At 32.7% G+C, this 5,478-nt stretch overlaps 2 non-coding genes across 2 annotated transcripts; both read right to left on the reverse strand.

Moving 5' to 3' along the window:
• Positions 1–4,753: 4,753 nt before the first annotated feature.
• TRNAW-CCA (transfer RNA tryptophan (anticodon CCA)) lies at positions 4,754–4,827 on the reverse strand. The gene has a single exon. It is a non-coding gene; the product is annotated as a tRNA-Trp (tRNA).
• Positions 4,828–4,989: 162 nt separating this feature from the next.
• TRNAP-UGG (transfer RNA proline (anticodon UGG)) lies at positions 4,990–5,063 on the reverse strand. The gene has a single exon. It is a non-coding gene; the product is annotated as a tRNA-Pro (tRNA).
• Positions 5,064–5,478: the final 415 nt, after the last annotated feature.

Here is a 5,478-nt window from a genome sequence, read left to right on the forward strand (position 1 = left end):
GAAAAATATAATGTTTGTTACTTTGTACATAAGTAAAACATTCAAAATTGTACTTATTCCTTCTACCCATCGCGAAGGATGCCTCCTATATTCGAGTAACTTTATTTCAGTAAATAGCAGAATCATGGATAGGGAACTATACTAGGGACCTACCTAATTTTATTGTAGAAATTTTTGGGCTCAATGATTGGACCATGCAAACTAGAAATACCTTTTCTTCGATAAAGGAAGAGATTACTCGATCTATTTCCGTATCACTCATGATATATATAATAACTTGGGCACCCGTTTCAAATGCATATCCCATTTTTGCACAACAGGGTTATGAAAATCCACGAGAAGCAACCGGCCGTATTGTCTGCGCCAACTGCCATTTAGCTAATAAGCCCGTGGATATCGAGGTTCCACAAGCGGTACTTCCTGATACTGTATTTGAAGCAGTTGTTCGAATTCCTTATGATATGCAACTGAAACAAGTTCTTGCGAATGGTAAAAAGGGTGGTTTGAATGTGGGGGCTGTTCTTATTTTACCCGAGGGGTTTGAATTAGCCCCCCCCGATCGTATTTCTCCCGAGATTAAAGAAAAGATGGGCAATCTTTCTTTTCAGAGCTATCGTCCCACTAAAAAAAATATTCTTGTGATAGGTCCTGTTCCTGGTCAGAAATATAGTGAAATCACCTTTCCTATTCTTTCCCCGGACCCTGCGACTAAGAAAGATGTTCACTTCTTAAAATATCCCATATACGTAGGCGGGAACAGGGGAAGGGGTCAGATTTATCCCGACGGGAGTAAGAGTAATAATAATGTTTATAATGCTACAGCAGCAGGGATAGTAAGCAAAATAATACGAAAAGAAAAAGGAGGATATGAAATAACCATAGTGGATGCAGCGAATGGGCGTCAAGTGGTTGATATTATCCCTCCAGGACCAGAACTTCTTGTTTCAGAGGGCGAATCCATCAAACTTGATCAACCATTAACGAGTAATCCTAATGTGGGAGGATTTGGTCAGGGAGATGCGGAAATCGTCCTTCAAGATCCATTACGTGTCCAAGGCCTTTTGTTCTTTTTTGCATCTGTTATTTTGGCACAAATCTTTTTAGTTCTTAAAAAGAAACAGTTTGAGAAGGTTCAATTGTCCGAAATGAATTTCTAAATCTGGGGATTTATCAAATAAAGTTCGTAAAAAAAACCAAATTCTTGTTGGCAATTCTATAATTTAATTATGTATGATCAAAAAATTATGAAAAACTTTTTCCCTTGTTTTTTTTTTTATTCTTTTTCGACCCTATTTCGGTAATTACTTGTACCGCATTACTAGTCATAGTATGGATATTATATTGTCAGGAAGACTATTTTACCTCTTCTTTATTTCTTTGTTTTTTACAATACAAATAGGAGCGGTATTATTATGATTATTATGTCACTGGTGCCAGATTGAAATGTCATTGAATGTGTCTATTTTTATTCTAATAGAATAAAAATAGAGTAGATATTAAAAATAAGATAAGTAAATGGAGAATAGAAAAAAAATGAAGGGAACAAAGGATTCTAGAAGGAATTATGCATCTTTCTAGTATTCGATACCAGAAAAATTCCTTTTCTTGTTCTGGTGTCGAAATAATAAACTAATGAATTATTCTTGATCCCGTTCGTCAAAGATCTCTATTCTTAGTTTCAATTTTTCCCGGTTTATCAGAACCTTTTTTTCGATTTATTACATAAGTAGTGAACAAATTCAATGAATTTTTCAATTCTATTTTATATTAAAATAACTATAGAAAATTCTATTAGTATATTTTAATCTATTTAAAGGGTTTGTGATATCTGATCGATAGAAATATAATATTGTTATATTGGGATTGTATCATCCAGAAAGAGGGAATCGAGTGATTCTCTCTTTCTTTTTTTCGCTTTGAAATGAAAGTATCGACCGATACGATCGCGAAAGAGATGGTCTGAATCAATTTTTTTTTTGAAGCAATTCAGAATCAGAAAGAAATGAAGTTTTTTGAAAAAATAGGAAAGATCCATTTTTTCATTTATATGAATAAATTAGTCTAATTCTAATTAGTAAGAGCTCAACGGGACCTACCCCCTCTTTTTTTCTGATTTGAGGGGGATCCTGTTGAGTTCTTACGCTTTCATGTCTCCAACTCAGTTCATCCGATTATTACAGAGATGAACCTAAGCCGGAATATGAACCATAAAAGAAAATACCAACTAAACCGATCACAGGAATACCAGTTACAGTACCGATTATCCAAAGAGGAATCCTTCCAGTAGTCTCGGCCATTTGTCCCACTTCCCTCCCCATTTCATCAAGTGGTCGTGCTAGAGACAGAAACAGTCATAGATAATTATGAGATGATATCCTTCCGAATGGGATAAGATAATTCGTACTATTATTTAGTATTTTCTTTTATTTAATTGAAGAAATAATTGGAAAATAAAACAGCAAGTACAAAAATGAGTAATAACCCCCAGTAAAGACTGGTACGATTCAATTCAACATTTTGTTCGTTCGGATTTGATTGTGTCATAGCTCTATAATTCGGATTAGGTTTATCGTTGGATGAATTGCATTGCTGATATTGACCCTAAAAAAGAAACGGTAGGTACAGCTAGTCCGTGAACAGTTAACCATCGCACTGTAAAAATAGGATAAGTTTTATCGATAGTCATTTGGTCCTCCTAAAAAGATCTACTAAATTCATCGAGTTGTTCCAAAGAATCAAAACGGCCAGTTATTAATGGAATTCCTTGTCGGCTCTCTGTAAAATACTCATTTGGACGAGGGCTTCCAAAAACATCGTAAGCTAAACCCGTGCTGACGAATAACCAACCTGCAATGAATAGAGAAGGTATAGTAATGCTATGAATGACCCAGTATCGAATACTGGTGATAATATCAGCAAAAGAACGTTCTCCTGTGCTTCCAGACATGCCGAGCTCCACATATTCTTGTACAGTCAAAAGGGGGATCGATTCCGTAAAAGATGAGATCAGTAAATGGAAATTAACTGAAATTTTATCTTTGTAAGATCGTCAATATTGTACCGAGGGTGTTTTTAGAGTATACCGAATCAGTATAGCTATCCTTCTTCTGACGCAGCAACGCAATTTCACAATAAGTATCAAAATGAAGCACTAAAACTAAATAATATAATTTGTTTCTTCTTTTCTTGCTGCTTGTCGATGTAGAATCATATACCATTCATTCAATAGAAAATTCTGAAAATGCCTGTCTGTAGTATTAAGGATTCTATCGGTTATTGGCTTCGGGCTAGAAAGCGAAGATTGGGTAAAATGTGAATCCGACTGGTTGGTTTATAATAATTTAGGAAGCAGATTCTAATAGTCCCAAAATTCAATGAAATTAGACGTGAAATCTCGAAATATTTCTTTTGTGTTTGTAGTTATATTTTTGTTTGAATCTTTTTTTATTTTAAGGAATTGGTTAGTCGTCCAGTAACAAGTAACAGTAGTACATAGGATTCGATGAACGAAACAGAACAACGAATAGAAGAATAATAAATATTCGTAATGCACGCATTATTGTTTTATATTAGACTCAAACGATCGTTCTTCAACTAATTAGAAGAATGTTTTTAATATGGAAAGAATAAGAATAAATGGAGAACCTAGTTTCGAGTGATCTGATCGTGCGATACTTTTTTTCTTTTTAAAAAAGATTTTATGGAAATGAACCCACTACATAAAATCTAATTAGTGGGAATACAATTTCATAAATAAAGGGCATTATAAGGTCATTCATTCTTCAGCGATTCAAAGAGCATTTCATTTTTGGAATCAAGTTACACAACATAGTTTATTTATTATTTTTCTTTTTTTTTTTTTTTTTTCTTTCTAATTATTTAGAATCCATTTAATAGATTTATATATTTACTAGATTTATATATTAAATTATTGTTTATAAATTCTTTATAATAAGAATATTTGTTTTGAAAACTCAAGAGTTGTTCAATGAATCCCTTGATTCCGAATTGCGGGATAGAGAGACAGATGATGAATTGATTTCTTACCTATGTCACAAGATTTTTGTTAGTATCATCTATAATCATAATAATAGATGAATCAAAAACTTTCAATTGAATATATTTTTTCAATTAGTATTTTTACTTATCCATCCGCGTATCTTTCAAAAATAGAAACTTAGGGAAGTGCTTTATAAACATATGGATAAAAATAACGTATTTCATTTAGCCTCGTCATGCCTACTATCACTAGTTATTTCGGTTTTCTACTAGCAGTTTTAACTATAACCTCAGCTCTATTTATCGGTCTGAACAAGATACGACTTATTTGATTAAAATTCATTGAATGCACAATTCAAAAAAAAGAAAGATTTCGGTGTTATTCAATATATTCTATATATTGTAGAGTTCTTTACCTTGTCAATTCAATTTCGAATTCTTGGTCATTGAGATTCATGGGCAATACCGATTAATATTTTAAGGATAGATATTACCTCTCCTTTTCCTCGTTCAACTAAATTGAAATGATTGAAGTTTTTCTATTTGGAATCGTATTAGGTCTAATTCCTATTACTTTGGCTGGATTATTTGTGACCGCATATTTACAATACAGACGGGGGGATCAGTTGGACCTTTGATTAATTAACAGTTCTTTTTTTTGATTGACCCCCTACTTGCTTTATAGGAGGTAAAATTTTGATTTCTGTTGAATTATTTCAGTATCATTTTGATTTAACAACAACAAGAATCGAATCACGCTCTATAGGATTTGAACCTACGACATCGGGTTTTGGAGACCCGCGTTCTACCGAACTGAACTAAGAGCGTTTTATTATCAAACTAAAAGCAACCCGAATATATCTTCGATACATATATTATCATAGAGAATATCATAAAATTAAATAAAAAAAGATTGATTCGATATATGTATGTTCAATTTTTATGGATCTCAATTGATTCCTCGTTACTGTTCAGAAGATAAGTAATAGGTAGGGATGACAGGATTTGAACCCGTGACATTTTGTACCCAAAACAAACGCGCTACCAAGCTGCGCTACATCCCTTTCAATTGGTCTACAGTGTTATTGTAGAGAATCCCTGTCTTGTTTTCCACATTTTTTATTTATTTCCTCCATTGGTATACACAAATTATCTTGCCATTTCTTCTTTTTTGTCTCATATCATATATAAAATATAATAAAAATAATAAAAAGACTTATATACGTATGAAATAATAAATATTAAATCCGCCGTAAAGAAAAATGAATATTTGGGGTGGGGCGGAAAGCTACATATTTTTTTTAATAAAAAAGGGAATATCTACCGAATTGAACTGTTGTACATTTCAATTTGAATTAGGAATTCCGCGGACAATACAAGCGGTTATTAACTATATATACATTTGATGGTATGTAATACCAGTATGTATTACAAATTACTATAAAGTAGGAGGGTTTTCAATGCGAGATCTAAAAACAT

The sequence above is a fragment of the Cucumis melo genome, unplaced genomic scaffold (genome assembly GCF_025177605.1).
Source record: "Cucumis melo cultivar AY unplaced genomic scaffold, USDA_Cmelo_AY_1.0 utg001055l, whole genome shotgun sequence".
Lineage (NCBI taxonomy): Eukaryota > Viridiplantae > Streptophyta > Magnoliopsida > Cucurbitales > Cucurbitaceae > Cucumis > Cucumis melo.